Source organism: Coenobita brevimanus, unplaced genomic scaffold, assembly GCF_032717465.1.
Source record: "Coenobita brevimanus isolate Jiangsu-jjx unplaced genomic scaffold, ASM3271746v2 jjx.HiC_scaffold_2552, whole genome shotgun sequence".
Lineage (NCBI taxonomy): Eukaryota > Metazoa > Arthropoda > Malacostraca > Decapoda > Coenobitidae > Coenobita > Coenobita brevimanus.
In genome coordinates, this window is record NW_027643492.1 from 35,663 (window position 1) to 50,520 (window position 14,858).

Here is a 14,858-nt window from a genome sequence, read left to right on the forward strand (position 1 = left end):
CAAAAACCTCCTTCACCCCCCTGAAGAAGTCTCACCCAGTCCCCTTCCCTCCTGCTGAGGTCCCAGCTCAAAGCCTTATGGTTTACATGCAGTGTATTTTTCTGGAATAGAACAGTGAATTTACCTAACATTTTCTGAGTGTCGATGATCCTGTTAGCTCCGTGATAATGAGGGACGGCATCAGTGCTTAGGACGATTGTGTGATACCATTCCGGCAGAAGTAACTAAAACTCCATTAGTATATTTCTTTACAACGAAGCATCTTTAGGCTGGTTGAGAAGGTTGCAGAGAACCTTCAAGACACAGGAGGTTCACCTGAAAGGATAAATACGATTCCGGCAGATATAAGGACAAGACACAATTTTTTCGCTGCGACAAGAGTACAAGCCTTCAAGCTGGTTGAGAAGGTAGCAGAGAACCTTCCAAATAGAGGAGGTTCAAGTCCAAGGATGATGGTGGAAGAGGTGAGACTTGGCGACGGAGGTAAGACTGAGGGAGATGGTGGCGGTGGCGGGGGTCTACAGGCAGGCCAGTGGAGCGCCGACCCCGAGACTGGGCTATCCCCTCTTCCTCTCCTGCCACGGCTCAGAGCCGCATCCAACCTTCACCCCGAGGTACTATCCAACAACTGGGTACACTCTGCTGCACGTGCCATTCACATTTTTGAACTCAACCCATTCATTACACAAGCCTCCGACACACCCAGCTCGTCCTACCATCCACAACCACCGTGGAACACCCCATTGTTAAATCTCCTTCTCCCTCACTCACCAACCAAAGCCCAAACTCCCACCCAACAGCTCCGTCAGGAGGGCCTCCAGCGTATAGCCCTCCTCACTCCACTGAACTCCACCACCTACTACACTGACGGCTCCGTTGCTGCATCGAGAGCCGGTGCTGCCTTCGTCTGTGGAGACAGAACATGTGGCTTTCGCATCACCAACGGAGCCTCCACTCTACAGGCTGAACTGACTGCCATCTCAGCCGCCCTTTCAGATGCCCTTGCCAACGCCCCTGCATCCACAGTCATCATCCACACAGACTCTGCAACTGCTATGCACACGCTACGACGATCCCACCATACCGACAACATCCAATTAACCTCTGACATCCTAGCCACCGCCCAAAAAATCCACGACACTGGAGGATCAATCACCATTCATTGGGTCCCCAGCCATGTTGGCATAGCTGGAAATGAAAAAGCCGACAAGATCGCAAAGAGCGCCATTGAACACCCTCACATTGACATCAACATTTCAACTAGCCTAAGCCACATCAAGCGCACCATAAAACAGAAGGCGCTCACTCTCAACCGCGAAGATCACCAAGTACACGTACAACTGGGCTCACCTTCTGCCATGTGGTTTGCCATGGCCACACAATACAAGCCACTAAAAATTACCAAATCCATTGACAACAAAACACTTACGCGCCTACACCGTCTTCGCCTGGGATACATGTGCCGGAGTAACCTTATCACCACAGATAACGACCCCACCACTGAATGCTCACACTGCAAAATGATCACGCCCTACCCACTCCTACATTACCTCCTCCGCTGTCCAGCCACTTCCCGCATCAGAACAAGCTCCCGATACCCAAACCCCGACATCCCTCGGTCCCACACTAAAGCAAAACCTGAAAGCACACTTAGAAACACTGCCGCCACAGTTGTTGCCACCTCCCACCTTCCCACTCTCATTGAAGTAGTGCGTAGCACTCCCCCTCCAACTTAAAAAAAAAAAAAAAAAAAAAAAAAAGACTGAACAAACAACTACTCTCTGCCCATAACCCACCAACTGGGCTAATATATGGCCCGGTCCCCTCTACAGGGGGGGGAAATCTTTGAACGAGCGAACGAACGAACGGGCTGGTGACACTGACGGAGGCGGCTCTGGCCAGGCTAATCAACCTGACCCCATTGACAAGTGGTCTCAACTCGACCCACAGCCAATTGCAGGGTAGTGTGCTTTGAAATTGTCGATGATAGTATGATGATGGTGATGATGATGATGATGATGATATAATGATGATGTGGACCTATAGCAATGTGGTATTAAGTCGACCCATAGCTAGTTGCAAGGTATTTGGCCATAGCACTTTAATCTGGTCGTGTGTATGATGATGATAATGACTGATGATTTGATTCTGCACAGCCATGACCAAGAGTTCATCGGAATTTCTCAGCCAGCATTGCGTCGTATCTTGCGTATTTCTCTTTCCTCCCCACAGACAGGGAATATCCTTCCTTCCCATACTCTTTTCTTGCGTACTTTATATTGCTATCACATAGAAATAGTTCATGTAACAGCCCACATTGCCACAACCGGTAGGGAATGTGGGCAAACTTTGGCTGTCCCGTACCACACCACTCTGAGATTTTAACCTTCCTGTATTGCAACGTAGTATATTGATGATGTGAGCTTAAAGCAAGGTACTGTGTTAGTACTGTCCTTGGGTGATGATGGGAACGGTGAGACTTGCACGGAACCACTTTGATTTTGCTAGTACTGGCCAGAAATACTGATGATAAGGGGTCGTTATTGCTTGTGTTAGTTCTTGGTGATGACGGCAACCTGTTGCAAGGCAAAAAAGTCAACTTTTCTCATCCGGCTGGAGCTATAAAAGGTAGTAAAGGAGAGATGCCTGAGATAGCGTGATCAAGTAATAAGTGTCCACTCACTGGGTGTAGAACACATCCGAGATGGCAAGGGTAAATTTGTGGCCCTTTTTTTACTGCAGCATTTGTCGTTGTTTTGGCAAGTATCTGGTACCACTGGAAAACAGCTTTCACCACAGTTTAAAAAAACCACGACAAGCCATGATCGGCACAACAGCTGAGGAGAGAAAAAATAATGGTGCTGTTTTCTTGCCTAGCGGAAAAGTTTTGGCGTTTTTCGGGAATATTTGGCTCTATGGAAAAAATAAAAAAGAGTTCAATAGATGGAAAGTAGACAATGTTTTGGTGTTCCTCAAAGCAGGGCAATTTTACAAGCCATACTGGGCAAGAATTTCACTTACTGATACCCAATTTTAGCTGAAGTATCGTGTTCTCAGTCGATTCGCCCACTTAAGAAGAGTATCCTGTCCTTGTGTGTGTGTGTGTGTGTGTGTGTGTGTGTGTGTGTGTGTGTGTGTGTGTGTGTGTGTGTGTGTGTGTGAGGCAGAATCTATGACGTGTGTGTGTGGCGCCGCGTTGGTGCTTGTGTTGTGCATACGTCATGAAATATACCTTTTGTGTGTGTGTGTGTGTGTGTGTGTGTGTGTGTATGTGTGTGTGTGTGTGTGTGTGTGTGTGTGTGTGTGTGTGTGTGTGTGTGTGTGTGTGTGTGTGTGTTTCTCTCTCTCTCTCTCTCTCTCTCTCTCACACACACACACACACACACACACACACACACACACACACACATATTCACACGTACCAAAACCTCGATTAAACCTATAATTGCATTTAAGGATTTAATTTTGGTTGTCATATGAAGTCTTATCAGGCGTGGTCATGAGATTACAGATGCTTAAAGACAGACTATTATTGTTGAATTGATGGTAACTCCAAGGGGGCTAACAGAGACTTGTTCTTTGTTGAGGTCTGTTCATGAAGATATTGTAAAAGATTCTTGGTACTGTAGCCTATGATTATTGTCGTTCTTGTTGATACTGATCTTGGTGCTTAACTCTGGTCTGCCTGGCCGAGCAGATGCGTCGGCCACAGGCAAGCACCTACGTTTGAGGGGCTGTCCTACAAGTATTGGGATTCGTTGCCCCCTTGTGCTAGACAGCGCCTCAACAGGTTCGGTCCAGGTTCCTTCCCACGGCGAGGTGTAGGGAAATATGGGGATATATGGCTCCCGGGTGTGCGCCACATCTGCACCGTCCAGGATGCACAGCGCCATCACGTGTAGGCTCACCTTCTGGGCCACAGACATGATGTAAACTGCATGAATGGCACACAGAATATCAAGGCCCTATGCAAAGAGATCTATTAAGGAGAAGTGATGACATATAGTCGTTGAGTTGTAGTTGTGAGGTAGGAATGAGTCTCCTTGGTTACTAGACGAGTTTGCTTTCAAGTCTGACTGCACTTGGTAGAAAGGGGTGGCAGGTGTTTGTCAACTTCGAGTAAACCCACTATAGGAGGATTTATGGTGCTCTTTACTATGCATATTTATCCCCAGTATCCCCCCCCCTCTCTCTCTCTCTCTCTCTCTCTCTCTCAAACGATCCAAGAGAATATTAATCTCCCATATGCAAAGAAACAGCTTAGGAAAAGCTACAAGGCCTGCTTAGCTAACAAGACCACGCCCTATGACTCACTAGCAGCGTCTATCTCAGCCATGTCCTGTGTGTGTGTGTGTGTGTGTGTGTGTGTGTGTGTGTGTGTGTGTGTGTGTGTGTGTGTGTTAATATGCATGTCAGGATGCGTGTGTGCGTGCTTGCATGTCTCTCCATCCACCCTTCCCACACTGACGCACAAGGACAGAGTAGCATCGTGGCCACATGTTGAAAACTGTACTCTTTTCACCTTAACTTGGCCCAGATTTTCGTCCTTTTGCAGCTTAACGTAGGTAAGTGAAGGGAAAGGACAGTACTGTGGCACTACAGGTTTCCACAGCACTTCTTCTTGACTAGCGTCCCATTTTAGTGTGTACTGTTACAGCTCAGCATTCAAAGCGGAGAGATGGCAATTTTAGGCCAAGTTAGAGGAAAAGGGGTAGTCATAGTGGTTTAGAAAGGAGGTTTGAACAGGTCCCTTGCAAAGCTGGCTCAGGTAATTTCTGTGGGGGGAATGGTTTTTGTCTCAGTGATGATAGTTTGTATTTGGGGTTTGGAGGACTCTTATCTCCTTTTCCTTGGCAGTTTATTATCTCTAGTACATATCAGTATTTTTCTTCATACTTTATATAAACATAATATGTATTTTTTTCATATAATACATTCATACAAAACCGGAGTCATGGACTGACCTCTCTCTCTCTCTCTCTCTCTCTCTCTCTCTCTCTCTCTCTCGTAAGCGAAAGCATTATCATCTTTAAAAACATCTATATTTGGTTCATCCGACTGTCACAAATAACACAATATCATGAGATCTTTCTTCTCTTGTGACAGGGCATCATTTCTCTGTTATCACATGTATTTTGGTCCATCTTGTCCGTTATTTTTATGCTTGAGACGCTTTGTATAGAGCTTAGTAGCTTGCTATGGCGCCAGTACCACCATCGCATTAATTATTCAGCTAGGATGGCCACAGTAATAGCTTTATATAAGATTCAGTAGCTTGCCATGGGCGCAGCACTGACATCACAGTAGCTATTCAGTGAAGGTGGCCATAGCAGTAACGTTATAGAGCCCAGTAGCTTGCCATGGCGCCAGTACCATCATCACATTAATTTTCCAATAAGGGTGTCCACACTACTAACTTTATGTAGGGTCCAGTAGCTTGCCATGGCGCTAGTACCACCGTTACGTTAGTTATATATTCAGTGAAGGTGATCGCAGTAATAACTTTATGTAAGGTCCAGTAGCTTGCCATGACACCAGAACCACCATCACATTAATTTTTCAATAAGGGTGTCCACACTACGAACTTTATGTAAGGTCCAGTAGCTTGCCATGGCCTCAGCATCACCATCACATTAGTTATTCAGTGAGGGTGGTCGCAGTATGATGGTAGCAGGGACAACGTAGTATAAAAACAACCCCATAACTTTCCCTTGACCGATGTTCACGTACGAAATGAAGTCTGAGTCCATATTCGTAAATTTTCTTGATCTTAAGTGGCATACGATATCATTTTTTTTTTATTTAATGCCAGAAAAGGAAGAAAGCAGAGTATTATCCCTAGATCCATGAAAATCCGTGCCTTTCAAATAATTTGGAGAAAAACAAAATGCCAAATTTCAAGATTAATTCATTTTGAGATTTCTGCACACACACACACACACACACACACACACACACACACACACACACACACACACACACACACACACACCGGTAATCTATATATATACTCTGTGAGTAGACTTGACAGCCCGTTCCCAAAGGCCTGGCAGTCTTCTTACACGCCACGCACCTTGCTTATCATCAAAATGGGTGCAGTTCCTTTCCCTCAGCTGGCCTTGTGGTTGATTCCTTAGGTACTCCATATTTACTGCCGTCAGAGGGGGTCCAGATGATATCAAGGGTAGTACAGTATTCAGATCGCCCCGTATGGCCAGTCTCGCTATCTTGCTATGTAGTCTTGGTGCGGTTTTTGCTCGCGGGTGTAAATATATCTGGTAATGTGGTTTTCATCTCCTCTTGTGCCTCGATTTCCTTAGGACAGATGCAGTATTTCTTACCTCGTTTGCAGCTACATTTTTCTTGTGCCTCAGATTTCTTTAGACAGGTGCAGCATTTCTTATCTACGTTTGCATTTGTGTTAGTCATTTGCCTAGATTTCCTTTAAGACAGATGCAGTTTTTTTCTCCTATGTTTACAGCTGTAGTGTCATTACCTTCGCTAACGGTGCCGGAAGGCCGTTTTCATCCGTGTCAGTCAAAAAGTTGGCATCGGATTTTAATAAAGATCTAGCGGACAGGTGGACAAAGGAGCAAGAAAGAGTTGTTTCAGTTTTGAGGTGGATCTGAGTCTGGAGTCTGGAGTAAAGAGTAATTTTATTTGTCGTTGGTCAAGGCATGTGCCCTCATAGTGTTTTCTGATTTATATTGTACTGTCGGCTTCACAATGCACTGTTCACTCCAACTAGGCGTAAAAGTGCCATCATCACCCTGAATGATGAGCTATGAGAAGAGATTAACACTAGGATGTGATGCTAGTCACGAAAAACTGCTATGGAAGGAATGAGAAGCCGTATCATTAACTCTGCCACTAGGTTACGGGAAATAGCTTGCAAAGGTCGGAAATATCACCAGGTTAAATATTCCCTACTGTCTTCAAACTGTGTCAAGGCCTAGTAATGTCCTGCTAAGCTAATCAGTAACATTCAGTGGGCTGGAAGGGTTGGAATCTGGTTCACTAGTTAGGGGACCCATAGATGATTCTCCTTGATACGATGCGTCAGGGTGGAAAGCGGCGGACAGACCCAAGTGTGAGTAGGGGCGGTGGAACAATAGGCTAACATTTGTCCTTAGTGTGAAGTAGACGCAGTGGAGTAGTAAGCCTGTTATTATTATTATTATTATTATTAATATTATTATTTATTATTATTATATCTCAGTTAGCGTCCTATTTAAAACCGTTAGTAGAAACTGCTTTGATATGGGTATGGCTAATTTGATAGTGTATATGTAATAGTGATCAAACTGAATTGTATGTGAATGATGTGTAGTCCATATTACTGGGCACGTAGCTGATAGTCCTGCCACTTTTATATATACAGTTTTTAGGTGTAGTAGCTTCAGGGAACGACTCTGTCTGTCTGTCTGTCTGTCATTAATGATTTTAGGACCCGAGGTGCATCACTCCAATGCACTATAGCGACATCAGCGGAGCCACACCACTGCACACTATACCATACCATACCACACCATACCACACCACACCACACCACACCATACCATTCTACCCTACCACATCACACCACATCACTTCACCACAGCATTATAACGACATCAGCGGGGCCGCACCACTGCACGCCATACCATTCCCTACCATACCACACCATACCATTCTGTCCTTCCACATCACTCCACCACAGCACAGCAAAGCACACCACACCACACCACACCACACCACACCACACCAAGAGCATTAACTGAAGGGTCCTGAAATTTCCTCATCAGATATTTTTGTTTTTAATGAATTATTTTTTATTTAATCCAATCTCAGCTCACTGCGCCTTTAAATCATCCTGTCAGTCCCACTACACATTACTTGACAACCCGCAAATAAACGAATAAATAAATGTATCAATTAAATAAATGATTAAATAGATAAATATATAAAGTAATAGACAAGTGGCTAACTCACTCACTCACTACGTAAATCTGTAAAAAAATAAAACACATTCCCTTCTCAGACACCTGCAGTTCTAGTCCTACACTCTCCACTCTCTCTCCTTTCTCCTTCGATTCCCAGATGGCCAATGCACCTGATTTACCTCCACGCTAATATGATCATTTGGCTGCCCTGCCCATCTCACCACCTGTGCCCACCTGTCTAAACACATTTTAATATCCCTACCCACTTTTTTGCTCTCTCTCCTTTCTTGCCACTTTTCCTCTGGTAGTGGCTTTGTGCACCCTGAATGGAGCAGCTGCAGCGTCCACCCAGGAGCCAAGCCTCCCCATACTTCCCTGCATTTCACCGTGGGGAGGACCCTGGTCCGGCGCTGTCTGCCACAAGGGGACGTTGTATTTGCTGTACTATTCTTGTAGGACGTCCCCGCAGAAACAGTGACTTACCTGTGGCCCACGGGTCTGCTCGGCCAGGCAGCCTGGGATTGCAGCAGCAGCAACAACAAAAACAACAACTTTGTCCACATTTTCCTTGGTGCAATACGTAACAAAATCTGTCACCGAGAATACGAGCTCAGTTTGAACAGGCCATCAGTGCTGTTAGTAGCCTATAGATTATGGGTGTAGTAGACAAAGTAAATCGCTAACGGAGAGATGCTACGAGCCCCAAGTTTTGGACATGCCGTCAGTATAGTTAGTATTCCTTGTAGGGCAGGTTCGTGTAGTTGGGATGGCCTTATCTCGCGAGACATTCATCAAGTCTTATTCACACCACACTGAGTTACACCTGCCATGAATCACTATCAGATTTACGGTGTTTATATTTGGCAAGGGGAAATATGTGACACTTTAACCCCTACACCACCAGAGACTAAGTGCAGCCTGGGTAGCAGCGTCTGGCACTTGTAGCCTAGAGAGCAATATCTGACACGTGTGGGGATATTATGACACCTTAACTCAATATCTGACACTTTAACTCCTACATGACCTAAGAGCACTTTAGCCTCGGTAGCACCATCTGACACTTGCAGCCTAGTGAACAGTATCTGGCACTTGCAATATGTGACACTTATATGGTTTAGTTAACACTTAAGATTGTCACAGCCAGCAAAGAAGTGTTGGTGAACTTTCCTCAGTGTTGTAGCTACGAAAATTGCTAACCCTCTCAGCATTATTTGGTTTAAACGTAGGAAGGATGCTGAAGATTTGGAAATAAGTAAAAATAGTGGTAGTGGTGTTGGAAAGGTCAGAATGGTAGAGAGAGAGACAGGGAGATAAGGAACATGATGGTGCTGGTAGAATGATAGGCAAGCTGGTTATGCTGATAGGGAATAGATGGATTGATAGGGGTTCTGTTGATGCTAGTTGGGAGACAGATAAGGAAGATGGTGATGCTGGTAAGGAGATAGAGAGATAGGGAGACAGGAAAGCTGGTGGTGACGGTAGGGAGATGGAGTTAGGGAAGATGATGATGGTGGGAGGGAGATAATGACAGAGAGATAGGGAGACGGAAGTTGGTTCTGCTAGGGTGATAGAGAGATAGGGAGGCTAGCTGGTTGTTTTAGTAGGAAGATAACGAGACAGAGATAGGAAAATAGTGAGGCATAGATATCAAGACAGAGAGATAGGGAGACAGAATCTGGTGATGCTGATAGGGAAGACGTATGCACCTGTATCCCATCACACCCGGATCTTGCCTGACATAACTGCCTTTTCCTCCTCTTCTGTTCTTCCCTCTACTGCCAGAATCTGCACTCCGGTCTCCCCTCCCTCCCCATTCTCACACCCCAACATCCATCCCTCCACTCCTTACTCTCTTTTTCGATCTGTTTCGCGCCCAGGTCAGTTTCACAGTTCTTTTTTGTACGCGTTCTGACTTAGCGTGATTCAACCTAACCTGACTTAGCCTAACTTAATCTAATATTCATTCCATATTCTTCTTCACATAGTCTCACTCTTTGCCAGGCTTCATAGTCCCTTCGTACGTGGTCTGACTTAAACTTAGCTGAGCCTGATATTTCTCTCATTCACCATAAACTCCTAACTCCCTGGGCCGGTTTCATAGCTCCTTCGTATATGCCCTGACCTAACCTAGTCTAACCTGGTCTAACCTAATCTACTAAATCAATCTCTGGTAGTGAAGGAGTTAAACAGAGGTTGTAATTAATCACGTTACTATGTTAGGATTCTTCTAAAATAAATATATTGTGTAGCTGTAACTAATTAAATAAAAAACACATAATAGCAGTGAAAAGATTTACGTATTAATGTGTGCTTTTCATTACACCTCTACCTAATTCCCTTTCTGAACCATCACTTCCAATTCTTCTCTGTCTCTCTCAACATCCCAATATTTTTACCTCCGTTACACTCGCACATGCTTCCTCTTCCTCCGTCACTCTTACACTTGCCTTCTCCCCCTCCATCACTCTCACACTTGCCTTCTCCCCCTACCTTCTTCCTCTCTTTCTCCTTCTCTCTTTCCATCACTCCCACACCTGCCTTCTCCCCCACCATCACTCGCACACCTGCCACCTCTCACTCCATCACTCCTATACGTGCCTCCTCCACGTCTGTCACTCACACCTACTCCCTCCCCCTCCATCACTCTCACACCTCCCCCCATCACCACTCCCTCTCACTCCTGGCATGATCGTTGGACCGGTTCCTGATTAACCTCCAGGTGTGCTAATGTGCTCAGATTATTTGTCTCCCAAGTAGGTGATAAGCAACTCCAGAATTTTACATAGTATCTATATCTGTCTATGTCTACCTATCTGTCTATCTGTCTACTCATCTATCCATCTGTCTATCTATGTATCTATCCATTTATCTATCTGTCTGTCTGTCTGTCTTTCTGTCTAGAGAGAGTAAACTAAATGAACTCTAATCTCGTAATACCTACTCTATAACTATTTTAGTATACATAGGCCATTGATTCCTTTACTCCCTATTTAGATCGACCGCTGCCTATTTTGGAGGTCGTATCGTTGAAGCGTTGGCTGGCTTAAACAGATGCTTATATTGCGCCAGCCTAATTTACGGACGATTTTACTGCACATAAATAAGCTTTGATGCTGATTCTAGTGCTGCTTGTGGCTGCTCATATGGGTTAGTTAATTCCACTCTCCAGTGCGAGAGAGAGAGAGAGAGAGAGAGAGAGAGAGAGAGTTGAGGGCGAGTGTACTAAGGCATGGGATATAATGTATGTTTATGGTATATACGGCGATTTTTACCTGACAACGATCTGTGGCGTCACTGAACTCGGTTGGTGGTCAGGTGTAGTCAGACTGAAGGGTTGATTTGACTAGTAACCAAGGAGACTCATTCATGCCTCTTAACTAAGGCTCAACGAATTTCATGCAACCATAACTTTGTACTAAAGATGAAACACACACACACACACACACACACACACACACACACACACACACACACACACACACATACACACACATACACACACACACAAAGACTCTCTAAGAGAGAAATCTATGCTTCCACAGTATAAACAATAATCTCATTTTACTTTTAAAATTCATTCGGTCTAGGAAAGAAGAGCATTAAAAGGTGACAGGAGAGGCGGGAGAAATAGGAAGAGAAAGGGACAGACACAGAAAAAGAATGATAATGGTAAAAGAAGAAGGAGGCGGCACTACATCAAGTGAGTGGAGGATGATAGTCACCAGCTACCACTAAGAGGTGGTTCTGAAACTTGGATACCTGAATATTAAGTACTTTCCCGATGCCCAGACGGCTGTGCATTTGTGACTTTTTTTTTTTTTTTTATGCGAGGAAGAAGGAACCAAAGGCCATGAGCCCGCAGTAACAGTTCCCTCCAAGAGAAAAACAAAATACAATAGAGAGCCAAATTCAAGATCCGATCATTTTGAGATGCCTGGACACACTGCGTTTGAAAGACTGGAGATCATAGGCAGGAGGAAATATAGACAGAGGGAGACAGTTCCAGAGCTGACCTGTTGCATGAATGAAAGACTGGGAGTAACGGTTAACTCTTGCATTAGAGAGTTGGACAGAAAAGGGATGAGAGTTTGCTGCCAGACGGGTGCTACGCGCCCGTCGTAGAGGTGGAGGAATGCAAGCAGACAGTTCAGAGGAGCAGTGACCATTAAAGTAACGATAGAAAAGAGATAAAGATGCAACAGTGCGGCGAAGAGACAGAGGTTGAAGGGAGTCAGTAAGAGGAGGAGAGTTAATGAGACGAAAAGCCTTTGACTCCACCCTATTGAAAAGAGCTGTATGTGGGGAGCCTCCCCACACATGAGAGTTGTACTCCACACAGGGGCGGATAAAACCCCTGTATAGAGTCAACAATTGTGCAGGGGTAAAGAAAGAGCGGAGTCGGCTTAGCACACCCAATCTCTTGGAAGCAGATTTTACAAGAGATGTAATATGATCTTTCCAAGATAAGTCCCGAGTAAATGAAACCCCAAGAATGTTCAAGGATGATGCAGGATTAATCTGAATATTATTAAACATTAGTGGGTATACCTGTGGAAGATTTTGTCGGGTTGATAGGTGTAAGAACTGAGTCTTAGAAGCATTAAAGACAACCATATTATTTTTACCCCAGTCAGAGATATGAGCCAAGTCAGACATTAGGTGTGCCATAGCCTCATCCCTTGTTTCTTGAAGTAACTGTTGAGATGGGCGTTGCGGGAACCGAATGGAAAGGTGAAGGGTGGAGTCATCAGCGTATGAGTGGATAGGGTTAGATGTACAGCTTAGAAGATCATTGATGAATAAAAGGAAGAGAGTTGGTGATAGGACAGAGCCCTGAGGAACACCACTGTTGATAGATCTAGGAGAAGAACGATGGCCGTCTACGACAGCAGCTATAGAACGACCAGAAAGGAAGCTAGCGATGAAGGTACAGATAGAAGGATAGAAACCGTAGGAGGGCAGTTTGGAAATTAAAGATTTATGCCAGACTCGATCGAAAGCCTTTGAGATGTCAAGTGCAATGGCAAAGCTTTCGCCAAAGTCCCTAAAGGAGGATGACCAGGAGTCTGAAAGGTAGGTGAGAAGATCGCCAGTGGAGGCGTCCCTGACGGAACCCATACTGACGATCGGAAAGAAGGTTGTGATAGGAAAGATGCCTTAAAATTTTTTTATTAAGAATTGACTCGAAAACTTTTGAAATACAGGACGTTAAAGCAATTGGACGATAGTTGGAGGGTTGGGAGTGGTCACCCTTCTTTGGGACTGGCTGAATGAGAGCAAACTTCCAGCAAGAAGGAAAGGTACAAGTTGACAGACAAAGGCGAAATAGTTTGCCTAGGCAGGGTGTAAGCACAGAAGCACAGTTTTTGAGAACAACAGGAGGGACCCCATCAGGCCCATATGCCTTGTTAGTACTGAGGCCAGTAATGGTAGAAAATACATCAACTGAAGAAATTTTAATGTCAGCCATGAGGAAGTCAGAGGGGGGAAGTGATGGAGGAACAGCACCGGAATCGTCTAAGGTGGAATTGGAGGAGAAAGTCTGTGCGAAGAGATCTGCTTTATCAGTAGAAGAAATAGCTACAGAGCCATCAGAGTAGAAAAGAGGAGGGAAGGATGATGAGGTAAAGTTGTTAGAAAGATTTTTGGCAAGGTGCCAGAAGGAGCGGGAAGAATTCGAGTTGGAGAGTTGAGAGCATTTAGTATGGATGAAATTATTTTTAGTAGAGCGAAGAACAGACTTAGCACGATTCCGGGCAGAAACGTAAAGATGATGTGATTCAGGGGTGGGTTGGCTCCGGTACCTTTTGTAGGCCCTCTCCTTGTTGTGGACAGCATTAGAACAAGCGTGATTAAACCAAGGCTTTCTTGCGTTAGTCAAAGGATATGAGAAAGGAATGTATGCTTCCATGCCCGAGAGAATAACCTCCGTAATGCGCAAGGCACACTCAGATGGCTCACGGCCATGGAAGCAATAATCATTCCAGGGAAAATCAAAGAAGTACTGCCTGAGGGCCTCCCAGTCCACAGCTCCAAAATGCCAGAGACGACGTTTCCCTGGAGGGTCCGCAGGCCGTACTGGAGCGATAGGACAGGTTAAGGTAATAAGGTTGTGATCGGAGGAGCCCAACGGAGAGAAAAGATTAACAGAGTAAGCAGAAGGATTAGTTGTGAGGAAGAGGTCAAGTATGTTGGAGCTCTCTCCAAGGCGGTCAGGGATACGGGTAGGGTGCTGTACAAGCTGCTCTAGGTCATTAAGGATAGAAAAGATGTAGGCTTGTTCACCAGGTGGATCCGTGAAAGGAGAGGAGAGCCAAAGGTGGTGGTGAACATTGAAATCTCCATGAATGGAGATTTCAGAGAAAGGAGAAATGGACAGAATGTGTTCCATCGTAGAAGTAAGATAGTCGAAGAATTTTTGATAGTCAGTAGAATTAGGGGATAAGTAAACAGCACAGATATATTTAGTCAGAGAATGACAGGAAAGCCGAAGCCAGAGAGTGGAGAATTCAGAAGAATCAAGTTCAGGAACACGAGAGCAAGATAAGTCGTTGCGTATGTATACACAACAGCCACCTTTGGCTTTGAAATGAGTATAGAGAAAGTAGGAGGATACAGAAAAGGGTTTGCTGTCAGTTGCCTCAGACAGCTGAGTCTCCGTTAGGAAAAGAAGGTGAGGTTTAGAGGAGGAGAGGTGGTGCTCAACAGAGCGAAAGTTAGATGAAAGGCCGCGAATGTTGCAGAAATGAAGAAGAAGAGAGTCAGACAGTGGTTCCAGGCACCTCGAGTCGTCACCGGGAGAGGGGCAGATGGCGGGGGCATTTATGGTCCCCCCCCCTGGGGACTCCGAGGCTGGGTGAATTGACGCCATTTTGGTAAATTTTGAATAAGAAGTGTAGTGTGTACTGTGCATGTAGTTTGGTGAAGATAGATAGA